General features: G+C 35.9%; 1 long non-coding RNA gene across 1 annotated transcript; it reads right to left on the bottom strand.

Annotated features, from left to right (window-relative positions):
- Positions 1-3,772: 3,772 nt before the first annotated feature.
- On the bottom strand, positions 3,773-14,249 carry LOC141487563 (uncharacterized). Its single transcript, XR_012468444.1, has 2 exons — positions 13,835-14,249; positions 3,773-4,056 (listed from the first exon to the last, which is right to left on the bottom strand). It is a non-coding gene; the product is annotated as an uncharacterized lncRNA (long non-coding RNA).
- Positions 14,250-16,219: the final 1,970 nt, after the last annotated feature.

Raw genomic sequence — 16,219 nt, 5'->3', positions numbered from 1 at the left:
ACGACCAATGGTTACCTGGTGCGTCTGCTGCAACACGTTAACCAACTCAGGTGCTGTGATTGTCGGTTGTCTTCTTGCGGTTAAGACCAAAAATCGATCTTGAACTGCAGTTGTAGCGCATCCTCGCCCTGGATGTTATTCGGCTGGACTGCCAGTTTCACGGAAACGCCGCCACAATCGACTGATAACACTTTGGGAGACCCCCAAACGAAGAGCTACATCATTTTGTCGCATGCCACCTTGAAGAAACCCTACAGCTCTATTCATCTCAGCCAATGGTAAGTGATGGCGTTCCATGTTAAAGCACAATATTTCCAGTTTAATTGCTGAGCAAGAACTGCATAGAATGTACAAACTCGACACTTTCAGATTATTCATTTTAGCCGAAAACCTACAGTTTGTAAAAAACTTGATAAAAGATTAGTTACCGTTTTTGCAGGCTTTGTTCATCCCATAGAAATCTACAGGGTGGTCGAGTGTACCAATTCAATCGAAATTAAACGACCTTATGCATTTATTTTTATGATATTTACTATGTTATAAAAATATCCCTAGACTTTTCCGATGTATATATATATATATATATATATATATATATAAAGCGATGGGTAGTCTTGACTGACTAGTTAAGGAGAAATACGAAATAATGTTGGGGATGCAGTCAAAATTGCTGGGCTGTTGTTTAAAGAATACTCTTTGTTATATGGTCGAGCTTTCGAGAATGTTTATTCCCTTTATCAAGACATCTACAATAAATTGATAACATTGAAGCAAAATTGTAAAACAATAGATAAAAAGTACTTACTAACTTGAGGTTTTACTTTAACCTCAAGTTAGTAAGTACTTTTTATCAGAGCTAAATGTGAGGTATAGAGTCCAATATTTGATAGAAATGTTTTTGTTTAAGTTGCTGCAAACTAAAACACCTAGTTATTTATTTAGTTTATCAAGCAGGCATTCTGACATACATATGGTCAATTTGAGAATTAACTCATTCAACATACCTAGGCACCGTTCTTCCAAATTTTAAGGATGTTTTTCTTATATAGCCCCTTCTTATCTGAATTAAATTTTACCCCTTTCAAATAATAATATTCATCAATTTAAGAGAGAAATAAAATCACAGATGCTTACTGCTCGGTGCTAATTTCAAAAAAATTAAAATTCAATGAATGGTAGTGCAATGAAGTTGTTAAATTGACCAAAATAATGTTAAGAATATTAAGAGTTATTAGCAACTATATGATGTATTATTTTTTTCTCTTCTCTATCATTGTTATGATAGTAAATAAGTATGTTTACAATAATTCTCTTATACTCACTGTATAATTTTTGGGAGGGGTGGCAGATAGCCTTTGGCTAACCTTTTTCCTTTTATGTATAAATGTATTTTTATCCATAATACTGGTCCACAGTGGTTTTGTTGCCCTAGATATAAGATTGATTTTGGGTGTATTTATACTCACAATTCATGAAATTATCAATGGTTTTGTAAGATTCGCTCTCGTTTTCGTTATTTATTTTCATTTTACATGACAAAAATTCGAACACAAGAAACAAAATAACAGATATATTTAAAATATCAGTTTTATTTGAAAAAAAAAAATATGATACTTTGAAGTAAATAGAGAGGGAAATTTCGAAAACATGTTATATTTCCATGGAACGCCTTTTAAGAACTTTTCAGAGGACAATCTCTTTTTAAAGACCAGCAGTAATCGGCCATCATGTGACAATCCCATCGACCCTGATATCTTTCTTCCATCACTTTTAGATCCTGGTGGAACCGCTTTCTCTGCTCCTCACTATAATTTCCTAAATTATCTGGAAATTTATCCGAATGGTTGCGAAGATAGTGTAACTTGATACTCATATTTGCTCCTAGAATCTGAAAGTTTGTCAGCATATTTTGAACAATTTCTTCATAATTTGGTGCTTTATGGTTACCTAGGAAATTTTCGACTACCAACACAAAACTTTCCCAAGCTTTACTTTCCGGAACAGTCATAACTTTAATAAAATCAGTGTCTTTCATCAATTGCCGTATTTGAGGACCATCAAATATTCCACTTTTCAACTTTTCCATACTAAGTTTTGGAAATTTTTTACAAATATATTTAAAACAATCTCCTTCCTTGTCCAAAGCTTTTACGAATTGCTTTATCATTCCTAACTTAATATGCAATGGTGGAAGTATAATTTAGTCTCTGCTCACCAACGGCTCTCTTATTACATTAGCTTTACCGACAGTTAAAGAATTTCTTTCAGGCCAAACATTTTGTTCCCAATGACGTTGCTTTGCTCTACTGTCCCACACACAAATGAAGCAAGGGTATTTCGTGTATCCCCTTTGTTGACCAAGTAAAAAATTAACCATTTTTATATCCACACAAATCGACCATTGATGCTCCGAGTAATTGATTTTTTCTAAAACTAATTTGACATTTTCATATTCTTCTTTGAGTTTTGTGGAATGGGCAATTGGAATTGATGCAAATTTATTTCCATTATGTAGTAAGACGCATTTTAAACTTTTTTTACAGCTATCAATAAAAAGACGCCACTAAGTAGGTTTGTATTCTTTCACACCCATGTCCAGAAGCAGCTTCGCAATATTATTACAGTATACCTACCAATCCTTCATTTTCATCAAAAAATTGTAATAGCTCACTTTCTCGCGTTCTGTACGTTGTAATTGTAACTGTCGGTACCAATAAATTTTTTTCTTTCAATCTTGAAGCTAACAGTTCTGATCCTTGTTTTGATAAATTAAGATCACGTATTAAATCACTGAGTTCATTTTGAGAAAACAACTTTGGCGTAGATGCTTCACCCTCCCATTCACTTCCACTGGTATACTGATTCGATTTCTGTGAATTTGGCAACATCATTGTTTCTGAGGGCATGCGAGTCACTTTTGAAACATAAATAGGCCGAGGGAGATTTTCACTGTGTAAAACAGGACATTTTGTAGACTGTAAGTTTGATTTCGATTAAAACCTTTAGCATCTACTACGCAAAAGTAACAATCATCGAAATTATTCTTAGGCTCCATCCAGATCATAGGAATACCAAAATCTAATCCAGAACGTTCTCCTTTTTTCCACAACCGCAAAAACTCAACGCAAGACTTACAAACTTTATTAGGAACCCCTGATTTATCTAATTTGTCCATTTCGAAACCGAAATATTCAGCATAAGTTTCCTTAACAAAGTCTGTGATATTTCTTTTTTATTTTTTTGATATATAAATACCACAAATATAACAGAATAAATCACTACTATATTTGCACTTCGTGACAAACTCATGTTTAAAAAGACAAGATAAATATATTAGAACGAACACTCAACAATTGAAACAAAATATTAACATATAACAACTTATCCAGATTTCCGTGTTAGTACTTCAATATTATCAAATAACTGAGTTCTCAGCTGTTTTGCAGAGCAAGGAGCCCGAGAAGTGGGGATCACGTGATGTTTGTACGCGCAAAGAAGTTGCGCAGAAGCCTAATCATGACTGAGAAAATAATTTTTTTTTACTAACATGCCGATTATTATTAAAAATACAAGATACGTAAAAAAATCATAAAGAATAGAGCACATTCAGTACTTTCATAAATATATTCGTGATTTAGGCACTCGAAAACATAAAGATTTGCAAAAATATCCAGGGCAACACAATTTTTTTTTTGTACAGTTGTGTAATAAACGATATTATTATTATTATTATTTCTTCAGTTTGACAGGAAAAAGTTGCAATGCTCAAAAATATAATTTCAAAACTTTATTATAATATAAATTGCCTTCTAACATTTCTCGTTCATTGCTACAACATATGAGATAATTGAGTGAAAGTACAATAATAATCAGTAAGACTTTTATTTGTTTGATTCATCATATCATAAAAGTGGGTAAATTAACGATCACGGCAAACGCAAGCGGATCCAATGCATTCGCAGTTGGCATCATTACAAACTTTTGGTTCACAAATTGTTCTCTTCTCTCGGGGTCTTCGGGGTCTTTCAATGTAGTGATTGTTGTATTCTTCGAAACCTGAAAATTGAAGAGCTCAATTAAAAACTTTTCAATGTGAACAGACTTTGGAAAGTTCAAGTGGATTGGAGATAGATAATTTTTTTTTAATTTTCTTCTTTTATTTCACCATGTGGTGATTTGAAATTAAGTGCCTATATCTTGTAAATATTATTTTACTGGCTAAACGGCTGATACTAACTCTCTCAAAAAGTGAGAACAGTAGAAAAAGGACTCCCAAATTTCTTCATCTACCTTTGAATTCCAGAAGAACATAATTTCATATTGAAAGGGGTATATTTTGAGGAGAGATGAATTTTTGGGAAAGAAAGGTTCTGGCTATCTACTTCTTCATCTTCATACAGAGAATATGTGGCCCTTTTTTTCTTTCGAGCAAGCTTCGCCTCCAAAAATGTTGCCTACCGGCAGTGGCGCAAAAATTCCAGTGCCTTAAACCGATCTAGGTTTGTTAACCCTGCGTAGGTCGCGCTCGATCTCTCAGATGTATGACGCATGTGTTTTCAAATTATATCTCTAATTCGCCGAATTTTAAACTGTGCTTCTTGCTATCTTGCTATATGTGTTTCTTCTATGCATTCATGTGGCTAACGTTAGTAGGTCTCTGCAGTGTGACTTGTAAACAGCTGATTCCTAACCTCTTGTTGTATTTACATCTGACAGATACTGCGCGACCTTTTGTGTGACACTATTTGACGTCTGAAAATATGGATTCTAAGAGATTATTTGATCTTACAAACCCTGATGATGTTGAATATTTGACACAGTTTGCGTTTCAAGATAATGAAGAACTCATAAACAATGAAATTCTGGACGAAAGTGATTGTGATGAAGATGATATAATTGAAACTGAAATTCTTCATTCGGACATTGAAAGTGGTAGTGAAGTTGAGTTCAATGAAGACTGCTATGCAGGATACTATTTAGGGAAAGACAATACAAAATGGGGAAAACACGTACTCACGAAAGTCAAAAAAAGAATGCCGCATAACATCCTTACAAAAATACCTGGAGTAATTGGGTCCGCCAAAAGTATAAAAACTGTTCTCGATTCCTGGAAGTGCTTTTTTTCTGACGAAATGATAGATCTCATAGTGAATTCTACTAATCTGAGTATACAGACCATACAACCGAATTATAGTCGTGAAAGAGATATAAAATTGACTGATTCAATTGAAATGAAAGCTTTCTTTGGTCTCTTGTACCTAGCAGGTATTTTGAGAAGTGGCAGACAGTCTTTAGAAGATATATGGTTAACAGACGGCATGGGTGTTGTTCAGAACAACTATGTCTCTTAGAAGGTTCAAACTTTTGTACAGATGTTGTAGATTCGACGATAAACGTACAAGAGTTGAAAGAGAAAAAATTGACAAGTTGGCTCCCATTCGAGATTTGTTCGACCTTTTTGTGAACAACTGCAAAGCATGTTATTCCGTCGGCCAAAATGTTACGATAGATGAAAAACTTGAGGGTTTTAGAGGAAGATGTTCTTTCAGACAGTACATTCCCTCAAAACCCAATAAGTATGGAATAAAAATATTTGCCCTAGTAGATTCCAAATTATTTTATACCGTCAACCTAGAAGTGTATGTCGGCAAGCAACCTGAGGGACCCTTTGAAGTTAGTAATACACCTACTGACTTGGTACTACGCCTTGCTGAACCTATCTATGACACCGGAAGAAATATCACCGGAGACAATTGGTTTACCAACCTAGAGCTCGTAGAAAAACTAAATAATAAAAAGCTTTAATATGTTGGCACAATAAGAAAAAACAAAAGGCAGATTCCACCAATATTTTTAAACGTCAAAGAAAGGGTACTACATTCATCTATGTTTGGATTCAGTAAAACAGCCACTTTGGTATCATATGTGCCAAAAAAAGGCAAAAATGTATTACTCTTATCATCGTTGCATTTTGACGATAATATTGATGAAGGCACAGGGGATTAACATAAACCTGAAATAATCACATATTATAATGCCACAAAATCAGGAGTTGATACTGTAGATCAGCTATGTGCCACATATAACTGTGCACGAAATACAAGAAGATGGCCAATGGTAATCTTCTTTTCTATGATGAATATTGCAGCCATCAACGGAATGATAGTTTTTGCTGATAATAAAAATGCCTTTGCAAATAGGAGGGAATATCTAAAGATGCTAGTTCACAGTTTAGTTGCAGAACATCTTGGACGTAGGGGACAAATAAAAAGTCTTCCAACACATCTACAACAGGCACTCAACAAGTATAATCCTGTTTCAGAAAAAAAGCATTCTCCACAAAAAGTAGATAACATCAGAAAAACCTGCAGACCGTGCTATTCAAAAAGTAAAACAAGAAGACTGACAAAGTACAGATGCCGCAAATGTGAAGATTATTTTTGTTTAGAACATGCCACAATGCTCTGTCAAAAATGTTTCGATGAGGACACTAATCAAAGTTCAAATTCTGACTGAAACGATTATTTCTGATTTTTGTTATGTTTTTCTATTCAAGCATTATTCATCACATGTTATGTTAAACGTATATGGTGTTCTACCTTGAATCATGTTTTTATTTTATTATAAGGTTAAGGTTTGCTTTTATGTTTATATAAGAATTTATTAATTTATGTTGACTTTTTCTAATTCAATAAAAGTACCTCATATTTGTTTTTGTTTTCATTAATACGACAGTAGTTCGATAGAATATCATTTTTAAGTTCATACATCTGTGAGATACCGCGCGACCCCCTATGATCCACAACAACACGCGACCTACGCAGGGTTAATGCTCCCAACAGATGCAAACTAGTCTAGATTCTTCTGGTCGGTAGCTAACACAAGCGGATCGTTCAATTGCAACAACAGCCATAAAAAAGGCTATATTACTAGCTGAACAATTTGTATCCCACTCCACAGTCACTTGTCTGGAAAAGACACCACCCACTATTCAACCTGTCTTATAAGAAGAATATTTTTCCTTCTTGTTGGAAGATCGCTCGCATTCAGCCTATTCCCAAAAAGGGTAGGTAGGTAGGTCTAAAGTGAGTGGGTCTATTCGACCCTCCACCGCAATCCGTAAGGGTTTATTGTGGCTCACACCTATTCACACAAAGCCAAATAAACCCAGCTTCTCAAAGAAGCCGATTAGTTTTCCGAACTCAAAGAACCTGATTCGATCCCCAGCGGGGCAGGCACAAGGACTGAGCCAATCCTGGAAGATTCTGCCAGAAGTTCATAAATCTTCTTGCCATCCAGGTATTCAGTGTTTGTTTGGCAAAGCCCAAAGCGACAGGTTCTGGTCCAATGAAGCTGCTTGCAGCACCCTCCTTTGCAAGAGAGTCAGCAGCTTCATTGCCTTCCAGGCCAGTATGGCCAGGCATCCGTACCAGAGACAATCTGTTAAGTCTGCCTATCGAGGAGAGTCGTTTTTGGCAGTTTGCTACCAATTTAGACGTTGCTCGATAGGAGCCAAGAGCGTTCAACGCCGCTTGACTATCCGAGAATATTTTTATTGACTTGTGAGTGAGGTTGGATTTATCCAATCTCTCCGCACATAATTCTATAGCATGAATTTCCGCTTGAAATACAGTCGCATAAGTTCCTAGGCTAGGCATAAGTTCCAGAATGCTTCCAATGTCAACCAACAGTCTGTTGCACTCTGCATTGAATTGTTTTGTGTAATTGGCAATGTGCACAATTCTGTATGCAGTCTATCTAGCCTCTCTTTCCAGAAAAATTTGGAGAGGAGGTAGATCTAGAAGGATCTCCATGGCCGCTGACGGTGTGGTACTGTTGGCACCACTGATAGCCAGAGAAGCCTGTCTTTGTAAGCCAAAGAGCTTCACTTGGGCCGTTTTCTGTAAAGCCTTCGGCCACCAAGCAACAGCACCATAAGTGTGAGAAAAATCTTCCAAATAACTTTAGACCAGTCGCGTCACTTTCCTATCAGTGATAATAAAAAATCATGGAGGAAGTCGTAAACCACCATATCCTCAAATATTTGGAAGGCTTCAACATATTGAGCGTTCATCAATATTGCTTTCGGAAACAAAGATCAACAGGCGACCTTCCATCGTATATCACCCATATTTGGAATAACACAATTGAGAAACATCGAGAGTCAAGAGCTGTTGCACTTGATATTTCTAAGGTCTTTGACCGTGTGTGGCGTGAGAGTTTGCTGGCCAAATTTCGATGCTATGGCATGTCGGACCATTTATGTGTATGGCTCTTCAGCTTCCTGAAAGAACGTTTCCTGCAAGTGGCTGATGAATATCCCTCAAATACTTTCAACATCAACGCTGGCGTTCCCCAGGGTTCCTTATTGTCTCCAACCCTCTTTTTATTTTATATCAATGACTTATTGGGAAAATCAAAGAATCCAATATATTGCTCTGCCGACAACAGCACACTTGTCTCGTCATTCCTTTTACATTCCAGGACATCGGCTGCGGATGCAAATCTTCACCGGCAGCAGGAGGTACCATATCTTAATGAGGAACTAGAAGTGATTTCAAATTAGGGTGAAAATATCCAGATTCAATTAAATGCCACAAAAACCCAGGCATCGGTTTTCTTCAAAAAGATAAATGTCTCCGAACCGGATTTAATAATGTCAGGTCGGACAATTCCGCTTTCTGCTTCGATAACCTTGTTGGGAGTCAAAATGAACACCAATATGTCTTGGCACAATCATGTCGCTGGAATTGCAAAAGCTGCTTGGAACACTGTTCCGAATTAGGAAACTGTACACACCTCAGCAACTTTTGATACTTTATAAAGCTCAGATCAGACCTTTTTTGGAGTATTGTTCTCATGTTTAGTGTATAGTCTGAAACATCGAAGAGGGGTTGGAAATTTGTCTCTCTTCTATAGATACTTTCACGGGAAGTGTTCAAGTGACTTCCACCAAAAGCGGTACATATCAGAAATACGCAACGGACTATGGCTGCTCATCGTTTTAAGGTTCAACTCAGTACCCCTCGAACTTGACTGTTTAGGAACTCTTTCATTTGGAGAACTGCGTTTATGTGGAATGAACTTCCTGAGAACGTTTTTCCAAATTGATTTAATATCCAGCGATTCAAATTCAATGTGAATCACTACTTTGTTACAGGCACCGGTCTAAGAGCGCCTCAAGGGTTTTCCTGTGGTGCTTGTGTTTTGTACTTGAAAAAAGGGTTTATTCAGAAATTATTTGTTTGCTTCCTTCCTTTGAGAGTTTTCTACATATTTTTTCGTATGAAGATGGAGAAGTAGAAAACTAAAAACTTTCTTTTCTTATTAGTCAATGGGCTATGCTTGAAGACTGGCAGTGAACAAATCTAAAGCAAATGGAACTTCAAACGTAGAAAACTAAAAACTTTCTTTTCTTATTAGTCAATGGGCTATGCTTGAAGACTGGCAGTGAACAAATCTAAAGCAAATGGAACTTCAAACGTTCAAGCCAGTCTCTATATACCTATACAGTAGGTTTAATGGACTGACGCCTATCGGTAAACAACTACTCCCCTGGCTAATACCACGAAGGGCATTGGATTATATCAGACAGGCGTCAGTGCAGGAATCTTCACAGAAAATGTCCTGCATATGCAATTGGCAATACAACTGAAAGAGTCGACCTTCAATTATGGAACGGGCACACTTGCAGACCGGTTTCGGGCTTATTAGCCACTCATCAGTGCAAGATAGTGACCATCATCGACCTAAACTCAATGATATTCCACAATTGATATTCCACAATGATAATCCACAATCTGAATAAGGAAGAAAAGTTTTTCCTCCTTATTCAGAGGAATCGGGCAAATTACGGATATGCAGTTGGTTAGAACCTCGTCCACTAGATGGAGTGACATTTTTGATGTTCGCTCCAACTTCGGAAGAGGAATGAAATACTCTGAAAGAATTCCGATTTTCAATTGTGGAATATCATTGACTTTAGGTCGATGATGGTCACTATCTTGCACTGATGAGTGGCTAATAAGCCCGAAACCGGTCTGCAAGTGTGCCCGTTCCATAATTGAAGGTCGACTCTTTCAGTTGTATTGCCAATTGCATATGCAGGACATTTTCTGTGAAGATTCCTGCACTGACGCCTGTCTGATATAATCCAATGCCCTTCGTGGAGTAGCCAGGGGAGTAGTTGTTTTCTGATAGGCGTCAGTCCATTAAACCTACTGTGTAGGTATATAGAGACTGGCTTGAACGTTTGAAGTTCCATTTGCTTTAGATTTACTAAAAACTTTCATTTTTCCTGAACACATTCAACTATTGGCATACTTTAGACATATCCTAATAATTTCAATAAGAATATACGTAATGAACATTGGTATTTTTCTTTTTTGGATTACAACTTTCTTGATTCCAAGACTAATTTCTCCTCCCTATAGGAATGGATTCTATAAGAATTTTTTTAATGCTGGAAGTAACGAAAATATTTGTTGTCTGTTGTGTAATTTGGTAAAAACAAATAGCATTTACTTCTTCTGCCATTTTCAAACACGTAGGCTTTGCTTGGTTTCTATGACAGAAAAATTGAGTGAGTTGACGAAATGGTTTAGACTTTCACGGCTGAGGTTTTCAGTGTCATTGCTTTTCGAGTTTGAAAGCCGTGGATTTTTGGAATTTCTTTCTGACGTTTCGCTGACACGAGTGGCTAGCTTCTTCAGAAGTTTAACCATCTGGTTAACCAGATAAACTAACGTGGGAAATGTGTCCTAAGGTATATATTGGTCAAATTGGCAGAATATTTAGGAATCGAATCCAGGAGCATCATATGAGCTATGTAAATAAGAAAACAAGTTTATCATATTCAAATCATCTTTTAGAGGAAAATCATATCTTCAGCGAAGAGTTCGAAATTGTAGACATAGAAAATGAAGGTTTTAAACTGAATTATTTCGAAGTAATGGAAATTAAAAAACTAAAAAATTCAAACATTCTGATGAATGACCAACTGGATTTGAATAGATCACTATTATTTTCTCACCATTGTTTTCTCGAAAAAAACGAGGAAATATTATTTTTATTGATGTAGAAGTTAGGTAATATGCTTCAGGTAATCATAATTGAAGAGGTACCTCTGTGGAGATCAAATCGTAAGGTGTAGTTTATGGAAAAATTCATATCTATTACTGGCACTATTTAATATACCGGTCTATCGGAAGTATGTCCCAATGTAGTGTCGATTCTTACGTTGTTGAAAAAGTGAAGCTCATTTGGGAATTTCTCCTGCTCCAAAACTCATTAGAAATGACTGTATAGTGACCAAAAAAAGTTTGAACCAATTCGTTATTGAAAACCTTTGTAACACTGTTGGGGAAAGATCTGAAACTGTTATATTTTAGACTTGTGCAATCAAATCCCACTCAACTATGGTTGATACTTGCCTATACAAGAAAAGTATTTGCTGCATGATTCAACGTGTCAAAAATAAAATCTTATAGAAACCATTTTGCCAATCTGTACATACTGGCATTGATATGACTACAGTTACGCTAGTTGCACACACACCGATTTTGGACGGCCGACTTTGTACCGGTCGTCCAAATTCCAATAGTGAACCACATGTGGGAGCGGGACCTGGCACACACGTCGACCGGTGATCGTCGCCGATAAAATACCGGTGAGCAGCCGTCCACTGTCACTGTATCGCCGGCAGTACTGGGAAGTAGTGGCGTACATAACTAAATACGCTCTTGCATACTCACCGGTTTTTTACCGACCATTCCAGTCTCGAATGCTCGGTGAAATTGTAGTTACTACGCATTAACTTCATTCTGGTAGTGCGTGCTAATTACGACAACAAAGCAACTGATTGTTTGACCGATAAAAATCCGGTGAGTGTGCAAGCACCCACTACCAATAAAATATCGGCTGATTTTATACTGGCCGTCCAAAATCGGTGTGTATGTAACTAGCGTTAAAGTTGTATACATTTTGAATAAAATGGTTATCCTACAGCAAGAAAAATTATCTACTATTACGTACACATGAAATTGATCAGAATTCACATTATACAACGAAATATGTAAGTTGGACCAATGAAAAAAAGTAAAAGCAAATGAAATACCAGAAATTCAATTATATTATTTCAACATATATTGTTTAGGAAAATTACCCCCCATCTGGAAATCAAGTTATATAACGCCAATTTTCAAGTCTGGTAACGAAGCTGACATAAATAATTTTAGACCGATCAGCATATTAAGTACAATACGCAAACTACTTGAACATATCGTTTGTGATAATATAAAGAGTCCTTTAAAACAAGTGATTATCGACGAACAGCACGGATTTAGAGAAGGTAAATCTACTAATTTACTGTTGTACACCCAGTATATTTTGAATGTTCTGGAAAATAAACAAGTGGACGTAATTTACACCGATTTTTCAAAAGCACTCGACATCGTGAACAATAAAGTTCTTTGTGATAAATTGAAGGCAATTGGCTTTTTTGGGAGTTTGCTGGAGTGGTTCTTAAGTTATCTTTGTGATAGATCACAGTTTGTGAAAATTAAAGGATTTATCTCTCAAGAAATATCTGTTATCTCAGGAGTACCTCAAGGGGGTCACTTGAGACCTTTTCTCTTCAATATCTTTGTGAATGATATCATAGAAAAAATTACTCACTGTGAAATACCGATGTTTGCAGACGATCTAAACATGTTCATGGCAATAGATTCATTGCAGGATTGTGCGAAAATTCTAATGGACCTTAAATCTTTTTATGATTGGTGTAAGATGAATTATATGGATGTCAATGTGGCAAAATGTAAAAGTATTTTCTTTTTAAAGTCATTAAACCTCTTTACAGCTGGTTATAGTATTGCAGGGAAGAAGTTGGAACGTGTACAATCTATACGAGATCTGGGTGTTATGATGGATGACAAGATGAAGTTTCATTTACAGTATGAACACATATCTAACAAAGCGATGAAAATGTTAGGATTCATATGCAGATCAACAAAAGATTTTACCAGCATTTTTTTAATAAAAATACTATACTTTGCATTGATTAGATCAGTGATTGAGTATTGCACTTGTATTTGATCTCCAACTTACTTCAATCACAGTTATGATATTAAGAAACTTCAGAATACATTTCTTAGATATGTTGGCTGCAAAATGAACATGCCAGCTAGAAGTCATTCGCTCTTTGAAATTCGATCTACTATTGGATTGGACATAGTATTCCTACATAAATTGTTGAACAACGAAATTTATTGCCCAACTCCTCTATGTCAAGTCAATCTGCATGTTTCCCCGAGAAGGACACGTAACAACCAAACTTTCAGTCTCGACTTTCTTACTTGTAATTATGGAAAATATTCTCCTTTGTCCAGAATTCTATGGGAAGCCAATGAGACCAATATTGATTTTATTCATATCTCTCAGAGCACAGATTCATAAGACTATTTTTTTATCACAATTTTATTTAAATTTTCTCTATGTAGGTTGATTTATTATATATATAGATACTAGTATAGCTAACTTTCTGAGGTTAATATATTATATAAAAATTGTTGAATAAATAAATAAACATGTCTCTGATGTCAAAATATTATTGGGTGTTGATTTAAAAAAATGTAATTCAGCGTTGCGAATAATAGACAAACGAAATATTTTTCATTCTATCTTCATAGAGGGATGAAATACTGAAAATATTTCCCCAAATTGTCCTCCTTTGTAATGAAACTGACGTTTTCTGCGATTATTATCAATTCAAAATTTTAAAAAAAACAATTTACTTTTTGAACCATATTATACGATAGTTATAATATTTACTCACTTGTTTCTTTTTCTGGGAGTGAAAATCCATCAATACCAACAAAGCAAGCCACCAGAAACACGAAAACAAATAAAAGAGAGAGTTTCATCTTTAGTCTTGTTCTTTTCAGTTATTATCTCAACTTCGATTTATTTTATGAATTCTTGAGAGAAGTTACTGACTTATATATCAACCGTATCTCTGAGGGGAATTCTTATCCACTCTTCAGTCCATCAACGTGTTGTTTTGATTCCACAAATAAATCTCGGAGTTAGTAGCATCAAATACTAGGTGCAGTTATTGCTCGTAGTTGAAGAATATACAGTGCATTTCTTTAATGTCCCCCCCTTTAATTTTTTGAACGGGTTAACCCAAAAAATTTGAATTTGGGGTAATGAAATTATTGCATGAATATTTTATTTTGAAGTGAAATTGACAGATGAAATTTTCAAGATGGCGACTAAGCACCAACTGGGAAAACAATTTAAATGGAAAGGGGAGTCTTGTGACACATAATTTTGAAGCTCCTGACTAATTCTTCACAACCCTAAAATATGAAGTCAATATCTTCACGTACAACAAAATGTCGGAACATTTAATAATTTTCTGAAGAAAAACACATTAATATCGATATTTCTAGAAATATTCATTTTTATCTGCCATATGGCAATCCCAACAACCCGATAAGGTTTGTTAAGTTATTTTTCGTTTATAAAAACCACAAAAATGTTAGTACGACAATGAACATCATTGTTCAGTTAGAATATTATCATTAGGTTTCGATTTTACTAGTAGAAAGGTACCACGTCAACAATCTCTAAAATGGTCAATTCTCGTCCATTGGAAGAAAAAATTTATGCAATTTTTATTTACCATGCAACGCGTAACTTTTACGAGACCGAAAGGATTTTCAATGAACGTTTTCCGAATCGTCCTATCTGTAGAAAATATTTGAGGGAACTTGGACCTAGAGTTGCTCGCCAAGATACTAATTTTAAAAAATGTATCACAGTTGCAGAAAAATTGGCAATTACTTTAAGATTTTTGGCTACTGGGTAAAAGAGGGTAATGGGGGTCACTTAAGCGAGAACTCAAATAAAAGTGTAATCATAAACAAACTATTTATTGCAACCGCCTTTAAACATCATTAGAAATAATTATATCAGCCATTCTGGCAATCAACTTTGGATATAATAAAATTAATAAAAAAAACAGTTTTGACTCCCATTACACCAACATGAAGGTAATGGTGGTCACCATGGGGTCAATCGGAGTCAAAGAAAACCTAGCACATATCGCAGAAATAACCTTCAGCTGAGTTACACCCAGTGCATTTCGCGTGAGCCCACATGAGGTGTATCTGAAGTCAGTGTCAACATCTGATACAGAAGTTTCATTTGCTTCTTGTAGTACTTGGCGCTTTACATTTTCAGGACCCCTCTTCTGTATTGTAGTCTTTTTTCCCTGACCTTTACCTTTCCATCTCTTCTCTTTTTCTTTATCCCCTGATTTTTTTTATTTTCTTATTTTCTTTTTCTAACAGCTTTCCTTTGATTGGCGTTGAAGTTAAAATTGTAGCGTGGTGCTTCTTTCGGCTTTTTCTTGTATTCATAACAGGTGTTTTATCTGGCAACTCGATCAAATCATGCAAATTAGCACTAATTTGATTTGACGTGTCAGCTGCTGGTGATATAATATCTGGTTCAGAATCAAGTGGGCCTACTGTTCAGACATTCCAAGAACCGGTGAATCAATTTGTTTTGAAGTACTCGGAGCTGGTGAGTGAAATTCTTTTGATGTGCTGGGAATCATGCTGGTAGCTGCGAGAGTTTCATTGCAGCCTTGGATTACAATGGTCTCAGATTGGAGAGTTTCTGCAGCGAAGAAATCTTTTTCTGTGAATACTTCCGGATTTAGTGGAAATATTCCAGTAGCTCTAAAACCCGATTCTCCTTTGCTAATAGACGCAATATTATTAAATGCTTTTCTCACCAACGATGCTACGTCATAAGATGTTATCTTTTCTGCAAGATGGCTTTTCAAAAATAAGTCACATTCTTTTTTATAGGCCATTTTGAGCGGACCAAAAAAATAAACGTCTAGGGGTTGCATTCTGTGTGACGTGTGCGGTGGCAGAGACAACATATGAATATGATTGAACTTTCAATATTTGTAAATGGGAAGAGAAATGTGACTAGCATGGTTGTCTAGTATTAAAAGGATGGGTTCATCTGCAGACGGCTTAGCGTGCTATTTAAAGTGCACCAACAATTCAAGAAAGAGATTCTCATTAATCCAACCGTTGTCTGAGCATTTGTAAAGTGCTCCTGCTGGACCATCCTTCTCGAGCAGAGGAGTCAACCTTTTCCTGGGGAAAATGAACATCGGTGGAATGTAACCGCCAGC

This window comes from Leptinotarsa decemlineata, unplaced genomic scaffold, assembly GCF_025532065.1.
Source record: "Leptinotarsa decemlineata unplaced genomic scaffold, Ldec_3_MD MMD2_P_RNA_scaffold_4, whole genome shotgun sequence".
NCBI classification, from domain to species: Eukaryota; Metazoa; Arthropoda; class Insecta; order Coleoptera; family Chrysomelidae; genus Leptinotarsa; species Leptinotarsa decemlineata.
The sequence above is the reverse complement of the archived record's forward strand: the minus strand, read 5'-3'. Positions and strand labels throughout refer to the sequence as shown.